Source organism: Crocodylus siamensis, chromosome 11, assembly GCF_052110815.1.
Source record: "Crocodylus siamensis isolate JL-2025a chromosome 11, ASM5211081v1, whole genome shotgun sequence".
Taxonomy (NCBI): domain Eukaryota; kingdom Metazoa; phylum Chordata; order Crocodylia; family Crocodylidae; genus Crocodylus; species Crocodylus siamensis.
Window position 1 is genome coordinate 49,652,730 of NC_143405.1, and position 12,926 is coordinate 49,665,655.

Consider the following 12,926-nt stretch of genomic DNA (forward strand, 5'->3'; position numbering starts at 1 on the left):
TTGCGTGCCAAGCAACATGACCACACAGGCAAAAAGCCTCAAGCAGCTTCACAGGCTACCCACTCATAGCATGGCTCAGATGAAAACTACCCTCTTACCCTCATTCTCTGAGAGATCCCACAGCCAGGTTTTCAGACAGCCTCTCCCTTGTGTGCGTGTGCATCTCTCTGGCCACCCCTTTCCTTGCATCCGCTTGGGAGCCCCCCACCCGCTGTCTTGTTCTTGACTTGAGAATTTCCCTGTCAGCTTTTCTCACACCGTGGGATGGCCCCTCTCTGACTCGCCCAGCGCTGCTCTCTCTCTTTGACTCATCGCCTCTGTTTACAAACCTCCACTGATAACACCGTGCATATTTTGAGGGGCCCTGCCCCTTCACCTCTCTGCTCGTGCTGTTGAGATTTTCTGCAACGTAACCCCTGCAATTCAATTTGCACACAAGGCACTTCGGGCTACGTGGGAGACGGATGCAGCCCAGCTGTGCTTTGCTCGTCCTAGCGCACAGGTACATCAGTGATAACTCGCCATACGACTCGGCCCACGCTGTTGTGCTGCGCTTAGCTGTTTCCACAACCGGCTGTCTGAAGGCTGCCCAAACCCCCCACGCGTCTGGTGTGGTGCTCACAGGCATCGCTCGGTGACTTCTGATGCTTGACTGCCCTCGACAACACAAATCCCGTCTGAAGTTCTGGCGTTGAACTCAGACGTGCTAAGGTGCTCAGCTGTCCCTGCAGGCTGGATCTAACTTTTCAAAGGCTTTTAACAGGGTGCTTTCTGATTTCCTGACCAAGAGCTGTTATCCCAGAAGTCGCCATTGCCACACAAGCATGCTCCACAATAAGATGCTTTTGCACGCTCCTGGCTCTTTTCTCTAGAGAAGGGGCAGCGGAGGCAGCTTGGTAGATTTAAGAGTCTAATCTATAGGATCTTCTGTGGAAGACTATTTTCAGTAGGTGTTTGTATCTGCTTTGCATTTACGCTGAAGGCACAGCTGCAAAACCCACCTGAGAAGGAGGGAAAATGAATCTACATTGAGCTCTCTTGCTGCTGCAGCAGGATGGCTGCCTGTGCCAGAGCCAGCTAGTTTAAAAGCTAGCTTGGATATGTGTATTGCTACACTATAATCATTGCCTAGGCTCAGGCTCTGGTCGCTGGCAGTGCTGGCGGCCTTTGGTTCACTTTGTGAATGGCACCATCGTACTGGTCTCCCTTACTGTTTTAGATGCTTGAGCCCCTTGCCTAACCTTTTGCTAGGGGAGGGATGTGAGGGGAGCATCAGAGCTGAGAAGGATTGCAGTTCGGTGGGAGGTGCCTCTCTAGGGGCTTTGCCGTCTGTGCGGATTTGGAGCCTCCTCACTGACGGGAAACATGATCCAGCCTTGCTTTCTGACCAGATGTTGCTTAGCTGCTCTGTGTGATGAATGATTGACCCTGCGGGAAGCGGGGTGACATGGACGCTGGGATCAAAGGTGATATTTATTTGGAACTGTTCACTGTGGGTGTTTCTGTGTCTTGCTCCTGGCTAAAGCAGGGCTCTCCCTCGAGGCAGGGATTTGGGAAATTAGCTCGAACTAATTGGATGTTGTAGGATTTTCAGTAATTCCTCCCTTACTCCATGTTGATCAGTCCCCCTCTAAAACAGATGAAGTGCCTGTAACCAAGCATCCTTCTGAGCATAACAGTGATACCTGCAAAATATTATCCTCTGTTGTAGATCAGGAAGCAAAGACACAAAGAGTTTAAGGGCCCAATTCTGGACATGTCTGCTCCAGCCATGTAGCTTTATGCTGGACCCAGTGGGACTATTTATCGTCATGAGCACTACATAGGGCGGTAGCATTTATGCATGATAGACCCTGCTGTGTCTTCCCAAGTTCACTTCTGGTCCAGTCTTAGAAGATACTGAACATGCTCATTACTTATTGACTTCACTGGAGAAGGAGGGCAGTTATGCAAGGGTTATACAAGACAAGAATGAGCCTGGTTCTCTTTCCATGGAAATTAGTGGGAATTTTGCCAGTGACTCCAATGAATACAGAAGCAGATGGAAGATTATCTGGGAATAGCTTCGTGGATACTGAACTAGCCACTGGATCTCTCTTTCCTCTCAGACCAGGAAAATGACTTTCTGTAATACCTCCTCCAGCGTTGCTATGCCAGCAGTTAAGGAGGCAAATGCACCTATCATTCAAACAGCCAAGACAATTTGCTACTTCTTGCCTCACATCCATTGCCTCAGCAACAAGCACATAGAAAATACTTGACTTCTACCTAGACTCTTTCGTAGGTCCATAGAGGGAATGCTGATTGAGAAATTTTCATAGGATCTTGGTCATTGTAGGTCCAACCACCTTGGCATCCTAGTACAAAATGTATCCGGTCCCAAAGGCTTTGAAGCTCCATAATGGACAGTTATGCAATAACAGAGTAATGGGAGAGATTTTCTTTCTGATCCCAGGCAGTCCATGATTGGTTTACTTCCTCAAGTTCTTGACTTTTCACCCTAGCTAACACAATTATACATCACCCAATAAGAAATCTCATCTTTGTCTCTAGCGAGTGAAACATGGAGAACTGGTGCTATCAGAAAAGATTTGCTGAGTCTGCTTTTTTCCACAATCTGGTTGTTTTATTCAGGGTTGGGATTTCATCAGTCCCAGATGTGGAGCTAGCTAGTTTGCTAGAAGCATACCAGACAGGCATTCACGCCGCTGTGAGGGAACCCAGGCCTGTGAGCAATGCATCATCTGGGAGAGTTCTTTTTTTTCCTTTGCATTTTTGCTAAGTTAATGTGGCCTGCATGGAAATATAGGGCAAACAGTGTTGGTTTGAGCCAAAGCCAACAAGCATGGTGTAGTTTCCAGCATAGCGCAGTACCAACTCTCAGCCACCTTGGGGTCTCAGTTATAGGGCATTGCAGACCTCTTAGTCTGAGAGGTTTTCATAGGTGCTTGAGAAGCCTGAGCCTATGGATTAGTGCATCAGGGTGAGCCTTGTGTGCCAGTCTGATTATATAAACATTGTGCATATCACAGGATAGTGCATGTCGGTCTCCAGTCCCTCCAGCAGGAAATCTGCCCCATGGTGTCCAGTCAGTGTCTTCTGAGGCAGACCTCTATCTTTTCCTGCACAGCTGGCAGCACTGGCACTGCTGGGACCATCCCTGCAAAGCAGTGGATTGTAAAGGGAGTTTATTGACAGTGAATGGAAATGTTGTAGTTTAGATCGGCATCAGAGACTACATCTATGAGCTGTTGCACTGTCCAGATCCAAGAGAAGGGTAGGGTGAAAGCGTAAGAGAAAATCACTTTTGAAAGCATTGTGCTGGGTGTGCAGGAGAGACTCAACCTGCAGAGATGGAGAAGGTTAGGTATGTATCTTCCTGGCAAGCTTGCCATTGCCCTGATTTAATCTTCTGTTTTCTGTTAAATAAAATCTATAATGTGCCCCTTCTGACAGCATTGGAGAGGGGTGTGGGCCTCACGACCCCCTCCCCCCCACCATCAAGACCCACCTTCAGTGTTAAATCTCTCTTCCATCCTCATCGACGTGGCATGAGGGCAACTGAGCTTCCTTTACAAACAACTGGATCCAGGTCTGGATCATGTTCCTGGATAAGTGTTGGGTGGTTAGAAGGAACCGTCCCACATTCACCTCTTCTCAGACCAGTGTCTGCAATCCTTGGATCCCGACTTAAGCTCTGGTGATGGCTCTTCTGATGTTTGGCAAGCTAGTTTTTTGTTCAAGTAGCTGGATCTGTAACTTGATTCATTGTGGGCCAGTCCTTTAGCTCAGTGCTTCCCTGAGAGAAGAACCCGAGGTACGTGGACAGAGGGCATACCACCAGCCCGTCTCATCCACCCCACGGGGGGGGGATGGGGTCGGCCTCTGACCTCCAGGCTGCTGACATCGAGAGACCCTCAGAATGAAGCTTGTGTCCTGTCCAGATGTATCGTGACTCTGATGTCAGCCCTAGGATTGGCAGCTATAGAATTGCTTGTATTATTATTTTCTGTTATCGCTGTGTATCAGTAATTTTGCCTATTATCGAATGGGAAGGTCGTGGTCGGTCTGGGGGTTTTGGGTCCCCCTGGAACAAGGCATCTGGGTCCTAAATCCAGTGCCAACAGGTACCACACACCCATATTCTCAACCTTTTAATTGAAAAGAGGATGGCAGGACTGGTGCCATCGTCAGCTCGCTCGTCATGGCCACATGCACTACTTATTGTCCAGGGAACCCATGTTGGAAACCACTGCTCTGGCTTCACCTGGGTGTAGACTATTTGGCTAGAGTGTCTTTGACTAATACTTGAACTGGAATGGCTATAAATGTTCTTAAAAGCACCAACTCAGGGCTACATGCTCCCAAGGGAAAGAGAAGGCCAGTTATGGCAAATCCCAGCCCCTGCTAACAGCACAAGGCTGAAGCAGCAGGGGACTGTTTGGAAACTGGAGGTGAGGTACCAGCAGGAGCATAAACACCAAATAAACTGCAAACAAGCAGGAACGATCTTGAGACAAGCTATGAGAAGAAGCTTCATAGGATATGTGAAGATCCCTGATACAGCTTTTAATTCTTCTTCTATTTACTAAATGATAGGGCCAAAAATCCCATCAAGAATATGGAGTTTCCAAGCCTCAGAAATATCTTGTGGCAGCCAGATCATAGCTGTTTCTGCAAGTAGGGACTACCTGGAGTAAAGTGGTTACTTCAGTTGTCTTGACTGTTAGGAATCTAATTTAAAGCCTGACAATTAACTGGTTTGACTTGAGGCTGTCAGAAATCAATTCAGGATCCTTTCCTGCAGATAAGGCCGCTAAGAAAAGCTCATCAGGGCAACAGTTCCTCTTTCAGTAATAGGGCCAAACCCCATGGTAAAACTAGAATCCTTGCCAAAGTGACGTGCAAACTGTAAATAAGAAGCAGAAATCTTAAAAAAAAAAAGTTCTTTTGTAGGTGCCAAACTTGCTTCTTTCCAAGAGCCTAAAGTTGCATTAGCAGAACCAGTTTTTCTGAACACCTTAATGGAGCCCCTTAAAATGTCCCAGAGAGCAGAGCTCTAGCAGTTAGCACAAGGATTAGTGATTAGCATATGGCATGTGCAGGAAAGAACTGGCTGCCAAACTAGCATTGCTAGATAGCATCTCAGTCCTGGGAATATCTTTGGCTTCAGAGTTAACAGTTTGCTGCTGAGCCAGCAAAGAAAGTACAAAATGCCGTGGCCCGGGTTTCTATATCAGTCAGGCTTGCGAGAGGCACACACAGATGCATGCACTTTTGCACGTGCATTTACCAGTATTATCAACTGCTTGTCTGATAATTACATGTTTAGCTAGCCCAGGACGATCATTTTCACAAACAGTTGTACTGTTTGCAGGATGATAGAACCATGGAAAAACTGGGCCTGGAAGGGGACTTGAAGACGTTATCGAATCAGACCCTCTGCTGAAGGCATCGTCTCTGTCTAAAGCTTCCCAGACAAATGTTTGTCTAACATATACTTACAAATTTCCATCATCATTTTCCGTGACTGTGAGGTAGATGTGATTGTAGGTATAATTGCGAAATAGATGTGAAATTTTGCACACCCTGTTCAGAATTAAAGTCTGTGTTTTTGACTCCCCCTAAACAACAGGAAGAAGAGGGAGCTAAGAGTACGTTCAGTCCCTCCCTCTCCTTTGCTATTTGATTTGGGCTTGCTAAGCTTTCAGCACAGGGGTTAAGGCCTGTCATGCCAAGTCTACGTAGCACTCAGCTCCACTTGTGTGTTTGGAGCAAGGGCCGGTCTGGCTGAGATATTTGTATGTAGCGTTTCAGTTTGGCATACAGATCCAAAGAGCTATAATGTTGCAACTGTCTTCTAGTGTAATCCCAGCATCCTCCCATGCATCTCCCTTCCACCAAGCTTTGCTGTGAGTAAAAGTCCAAGGAGAATTAGAAGGAATAGCCAGCGTACACCAGAGCGGTACTCCATCTAATCTAGTGTCCCATCTCTGACAAGGACCTGTACCAGATGCCATGGGGAGATCCCAAGCAGTCAGTTATGGAATAAGCTGCCAAATGGAGAAGTTCACAGAGTCATAGATGTAGGGTCGGAAGGCACCTTGCAGGTCTTCTAGTCCGACCCCCTGCCCTGGGCAGGAGAGAAAACTGGGCTCAACTGACCACCATTTGCCCACCCCTGTAACCTGTCCAGGTCCAGCTGTATCCTGTCCCTCCCTCCTAGCGTGCCCACCTCACCCCAAATCTTGGTGTCGTCCGCGAATTTAAACAGGGTGCTTTTCACCCCCTCCGTCCAAGTTGCTAATAAAGCAATTGAACAGTGCAGGCCCAAGGACCGAGCCTTGGGGGACCCCACTGCCCACATCCCTCCAGGTCAAATATGACCCATTCACCATCACTCTCTGAATGCGGGCGGCCCCTCAGCCAATTTGCTATCTGTCTGACTGTAGGCATCGACACAGCAGTCGCTTAGCTTTTTAATGAGAATGGGGTGAGAGACAGTGTTAAATCTCCTCTCAAACCTCCTTAGTGCAAGGTCTGAGCCTCACAATGTTTAAGATTGCTCTACTTTTTTGGTGAAATTCTGGCTCTGTGTGTTGTTTATATGAATGTCATTGTTCATTGTCATTGTTCAGCCGAAGTAGGTGCCCCAGATGGTACAGTTCAGATGTACCACTCACTGTGATGGGAGCTTCACCAACTGAGAGTTCACAATGAACCCTAGCTTTTTGGCTAGGGATGTGGCCATAGCAGCAGCTTTCAGAGTGAGACTTAGGGGATGAGGGTGGCTGTCAGGTGGACTAGCGAGGAAGCAGATGGCAGATAATGAAAAGCCGACCCTCCTGGAAATCCGGAGCGTCCACAGGCCTTCCGAAGTGCTGCTGTTGTGCTGGAGGGGAATTTGGACTGTGCTCCAGTGACCTCAGGCTGCAGCACGATGCCGGCAGGAGCCGATGGAGAGGGGAGAGGACTGTCTCTTGGGGGCTGGGGGCAGAGCAGCAGAAGGCTTGTTATTCGCAGCAGCAACCTGCTTCAGCTGTGGCTCTGCTTCTGTGCTGCTCCGTCGGCTTCCGGCACTGCTTCCTCTTGAAGCAGCCTCCCCTCCCTCACAAAGGTTGCCACAGCATCTGGGAGGCTGGGTTAAAGCATTTTCTTATTAAAGTCGATCTGTTTGTATTGAGCTGATTCCAGGCTAAGAAACCCAACGACTGGTGGCAGTTAGCGCCGGACGCTGAATGCCCCGTATCTGCCATCTGCAGTTTTATTGTTTCTGGCATTGGCTATCCAATGCGGAAAATTCGCCGTCGGGGCGACACGGTATTTCAGAGTAGATGGAGCGGATAGAGCTTTATGTGGCGGCACCAGGCTGAAGGGGCTGTATCTCCCAGGCCATAAGTGGCACGTTTATCTCTCAAACTCTGGGGCAGTTACATGGCTCCGTAATCTTCTTCATCAGGGGACTATCTTGATGTGACTTGCTTTACCCAGTGAAGCTCAGGAGAGGAGTAAATGCTCAGTACCTATCAGCCTCAGACCCAAGGTTTCTAACGACTGGGTTTTTTGCATCTGCCTTCTTTGCACACCTGTGTCTGAATTTTGGCATGAGCAAAAGCACAGGAAGGACACTGCAGGGGGAATTCAATAAGACAGGATGCAAATCCTCTTGCAAGACTTCGAAGGACTCTGGGTCTTTTATCAGCACATTGGGCTCCGTAGTAACCATTCCAGGTCAAGTCTTTAGGGACTTCTCCGTTCCATCCAGACGGCTTGTTGTAAAGTCTGGGAACCTAAGTACAGGTGTAGGCAGAAGTGCAGGTATAGGTGGGGACATTGTTTCAGTCTCTGAAAATCTTGCACTAACATCCCCAGATGTTCATGGCACCACTGCTCCTGCTGGAAGAGTGTCCAGCTTCCTGGCTGGCTGGAGCAGCAAAGGGATACGTATATGCCCACGCTGGCGGCTGTCCCCTTCAGTGCCTTGTACAGAACTGCTCAGCAGGTCTTATGTTACAGATTATGCTTTCCTGTGCCTATTCCCTCCTCCCCCTTCCTTCCTGGCAGCCTTTCTCCCTGTAGAAGGCAGCCTTTGCTCTTCCAGCCAATAGTATGCATCCCTTTAAGAACTGATGCTTTTTCCCATTTAACCCAGTGCAGTTTGTTGGATGATCCCATGTAAAACAATGACTCATCAGACCCTTTACAGTGGGTTTCTTGGCCAGAGCGGGACTTTCATTATCGGCAGGGGAGCGCATGCAGCTCAGATTACTTTCCAGTCGTTCACACAGCCCTGGAACTTGGGAGAAACCACAATGTGGTGACTATTATTTGGGAGATAGTAGTTTCACAGTTTCTAGGGTCGGAAGGGACCTGAGCAGATCATCTAATCCGACCCCTTGCCATGGCAGGAAAGAGTACTGGGGTCAAATGACCCCAGCAAGGTGTTCATCCAGCCTCCTCTTAAATACCCCCAGGGTAGGAGCCTGCACCACTTCTCTTGGAAGCTGGTTCCAGACCCTAGCCGCCCTGACCGTGAAGTAGCGCCTCCTGATATCTAACCTAAACCTGCCCTCTGCCAGCTTGTGACCGTTATTCCTGGTCACTCCTGGCGGTGCTCGGGGGAACAGTGACTCCCCCAGTGCCTGCTGGTCCCCTCTGACTAGTTTGTAACAGGCCACAAGATCCCCCCTCAGCCTTCTCTTGTGGAGGCTGAACAGGTTCAGGTCCCGTAGCCTCTCCTCACAGAGCCTGCCCTGTTGTCCCCTGATCATGCGAGTGGCCTCCTCTGGACCCTCTCCATGCTGTCCACATCCCTCTTGAAGTGCGGCGCCCAGACCTGGACGCAGTACTCCAGCTGTGGCCTGACCAGCGCCGCATAGAGTGGGAGGATCACCTCCTTGGACCTGCTCGAGATGCATCTGTGGATGCATGACAAGGTGCGGTTGGCCTTCCTGACTGCCTCCCCACACTTCCGGCCCATGTTCATCTTGGAGTCAATGATGACCCCCAGATCTCTTTCCGCCTCCGTGCTGACAAGAGGGGAGTTCCCTAACCTGTAGGTATGGTGCCGGTTGTTCCTCCCCAGGTGCATCACCTTGCACTTGTCTGTGTTGAATCCCATCCTATTCTCGTCTGCCCACCCTTGTAACCTGTCCAGGTCTGATTGTAGCCTGTTGCATCCTTCCAATGTGCCCACGTCCCCCCACATCTTAGTGTCATCAGCAAATTTGAACAGGGTGCTTTTTACCCCCTAGTCCAAATTGCTGATGAAGATGTTGAACAGTGCGGGCCCAAGGACCGAGCCCTGCAGAGCCCCACTGCTCACGTCCTTCCAGGCTGAGAAGGACCCATCCACCACCACCCTCTGGGTGCAGCCCTCCAGCCAGTTGGCGACCCATTTGACTGTGTGGGTATCTACACCACAGCCCCCCAGTTTCTTAATGAGAACAGGGTGAGACACAGTGTCAAAGCCTTCTGAAAGTCCAGGAAGACTATGACTGCTGCTACCCCTGCATCTAATGATCTCGTGATCTGATCGTAAAAGGCCACCAGGTTGGTCTGACAGGACCTGCCACTGATGAACCCGTGTTGGTTGCCCCTAAGCCTGCAGTCCCCTGCTGGCCCCTCCTGGATGTGTGCCAGCATAATTTTCTCAAACAGCTTGCTTAGGATCGAGGTAAGACTAACTGACCTATAGTTTCCCGGGTCCTCCTTCCTGCCTTTTTTGAAGACGGGGACCACGTTGGCCCTCTTCCAGTCCTCTGGCACCACACTAGAGCACCACGAGTGCTCATACAGCCATGCCAGGGGACTTGCAATGACCTCAGCCAATTCCTTTAGAACTCTAGGGTGGAGAGCATCCAGGCCGGCTGACTTGAATATGTTCAACCCCTCCAGAAGCTCCCTAGCTAAATCCTCGCTAACCCGTGGCCCAGGTGTGGCTCCCCCGGGGCCTGAGTGGGGCCCAGCAGGGAGGTGGCTGTTCTGGTCCCTACTTAGGAAGACGGAGGCAAAGAAATCGTTAAACATGTTAGCTTTGCCGTCTGGTGTGACGACCAAGTTTCCCATTGCATCCTGCAAGGGCCCCACATTACCTGGGACCTTCTTTTTACCCCCTATGTATTTAAAAAAAGACTTCTTATTGTCCTTAATCTGGGAAGCTAGTCCCAGTCCCATCTCTGCCTTGGCCTTCCTAACTACCCCCCTACATCCCCGAGCAACTGCAGAATAGTCCTCCCTGGTGATGACCCCTTCTTTCCATTGGGTGTAAGCCTCCTTTTTAGCAAGGAGACATTCCCGGATGCTTTTGGTGAGCCACGGAGGCTTGTGTGCTCTCCTGCTCCCTTTGATCCTCATTGGGATTACCTTCCTTTGGGCTTGGAGGATCGTCTCCTTAAGGAGCGACCACTCTCCTTGGACACCTGGCTTCCCTCCCCTCTGGGACCACAGCGCTTCTCCAACTATCCTCCTTAGCTCATTGAAGTCTGCCCTCCTAAAATCTAGGGCTGCTGCCTTACTGCATGCCTTTGCCACCTTGCGCTGGATGGTGAATTCCAGCAGGCGATGATCGCTGTCGCCCAGGTGGTCGAGCACCCGCAGCCCCCTCACCAGGTCATCACCCGTGGCCAGCACTAGGTCCAGCAAGGCTTCTCCCCTGGTGGGGCTGTGCACCTCCTGGGTTAGATGGAGGTCCTGCACTCTGGTCAAGAACCTGTGGGAGCGTTCAGACCTGGCTGACTGCTCTTCCCAGCAGATGTCCGGGAAGTTCAGATCCCCCATGACTACCACATCCTTAGCCTTCACTACCTCTGTGAGCTGACCCAAGAATTCCTGGTCAAGCTCTTCTCTCTGGTTGGGAGGTCTGTAGTAGACCCCCACCGTTAAGTCCCTTTCCCCTCGACTGCCTTGTACTCTAACCCAAAGCACTTCAGAGTGCCCCTCCTCTGGCTCCTTGCTAATTGACAAGGATGTGTATTCCTCCTTGATATAGAGTGCCATGCCCCCACCCCTCTTTCCTATCCTGTCCCTCCTGCACAGCCTATAGCCCTTGACATTCACCGCCCAATCATGCGTTGCATCCCACCACATTTCCGTAATCCCCACTATGTCCGGGCTGGTGTCAGCCAGCAGGAGGGTGAGTTCCTCCTGCTTGTTGCCCATGCTACGAGTGTTTATGTAGAGGCATTTGAGGCCTCCCGTGGATGTGTGTACTGCCCCCCTAGTCCCAGTGTTACCCTGGCCCCTCTCTCTTACCTGTTTATTCGCTTTGCTCGTTGGTCTGGGCTGGCCTGTAGTTGTGGATGCTGTTTGGTCTGGCAGTCTGATGTTTCCTCCGCCCTCATCTTCCCCTTCCCCTGAGGTTAGTTTAAAGCCCGCCGGAGGAGGTCCGCCAACCTAGAAGAGAACACACGCTTACCTTTAGGGGAAAGGTGGAGCCCATCCCATCCCAGCATGTCTCTCGTCGTGATGTGCCGGTTGTGGCTGAGGAAGCCAAAGCCCTCCTTGAAGCACCATTCCTGCAGCCGTCAGTTGGTCTTCGTGATGCACGTTTCATGCCGTCTGCCTCGTCCACTCACTGGCAGGATAGAAGAGAAACCACCTGTGTGCCCATCTCCTTCGCCACGCACCCCACAGCGTGGTAGTCCTCCATCAGGCGATCGGGGCTCCTCCTGGCCGCATCATTGGTGCCCACATGGACCAGGACCATGGGGTAATAATCGGTGGGCTGGATTACGGTTTGGAGCATCCCTTTCATGTCCTGAATCCTTGCTCCAGGTAGGCAGTATACCTCGCGTGCCGAGGGGTCCCGGCGACAGATGGGGCCCTCCGTACCTCTCAGGATGGAGTCACCAATGACGATCATGCGACGCTTCTTCCTCCTGGCCTTCTTGCCTCCTTCAGCTTGCACAGGACGCGGTGTGCGTGGAGTTACCTCCTCCCCAGTTTCGTCCTCTCCTTCCTCCTCCTCCAGGGCTGCCAGAGCTTCGTACCTGTTCTCCAGCCGGACTGTAGGAACTGGTGCTGCCGTGTCTCGAGCAGCCCTGGCACGGGAGGTGACCGTCTGCCGCTTAGCAGTGGAGGGCTCATCTTGAGGTGCATCCTCCTTGGTCGTACAACCCCGCAGGGAAAGAAAATAGCTGTTAATTTCCTCCTCTGCCTCCCTGATTCCCCTCAGCCTGCTGACCTCCTCCTGGAGCTCCCTCACCCACGCCTCCAGGGCCCTAAGGCGGGCGCCTGCAGGACAGGTGTGGGGGTCTCCAGTCCCTGCCCCCCCAGGGCTTGCTGGGCAGCTCCCGCAGGCCAGGGGGTTGGGGGACGCCAGCCCCCCCACGGGCTCAGACAAGCCCCGGGAAGGCTGCGCCCCCCGGGCAGGGCCCTGGCAGCACGCCGTGTCAACACCATTGTAGGAGTCGCTGAGTTTCTAGCTGAGTTCGGGTCCTCTGCCCCGTGCTAGCAGGAGTCAGCCTCTGGGCCCCTCCTGCTCTCCCTCCGACGCAAACGCTGGCGCGCTCTGTTCGCGCGGCTCCCTACCGGCTCAGCTAAGAGGGATCCGGGGGGCTTCCCCTCCGGATCCGGCTCAGCTGCATCGGTCCCTCTGCCCCACTTACCTTAGGGGGATCAGCTGCTTCTGCTCCCACTGCTGCTCCCTTCGCTTCTGCTCTTGCCTCCGCTCCGGGTCAGGTAAGGGGGCACACGTGTGTAAGACACACGTGTGCCTGTGTCCTTCCTCTCCCTGCTGCTGTAGCAAGGCATGTACGTAATTGTGTCCCTCTCAATAACTGAAAGTGGCAGAAACCTACTGCAAAAAACCCACAAGCCCCTCACTGTTCCTAGGCCCCAAAATGCTGGTTTCCAGGTAACTGTTTCTCTCTGCCAGGGGCCCCAGGCAGTAACCCATCTGATGTTTGCTTTGGCGAAGCCATAGC

General features: G+C 51.5%; 1 protein-coding gene and 1 long non-coding RNA gene across 2 annotated transcripts in view; one reads left to right on the forward strand and one right to left on the reverse strand.

Annotated features, from left to right (window-relative positions):
- CHST13 (carbohydrate sulfotransferase 13) overlaps nt 1–12,926 on the forward strand; it is a 56,762-nt gene that overhangs the window by 14,023 nt on the left and 29,813 nt on the right. The window lies entirely within an intron of this gene.
- LOC149855845 (uncharacterized) lies at nt 6,285–12,694 on the reverse strand. The gene is made up of 3 exons (XR_016438499.1): nt 11,833–12,694; nt 11,254–11,575; nt 6,285–7,790 (listed from the first exon to the last, which is right to left on the reverse strand). It is a non-coding gene; the product is annotated as an uncharacterized LOC149855845 (long non-coding RNA).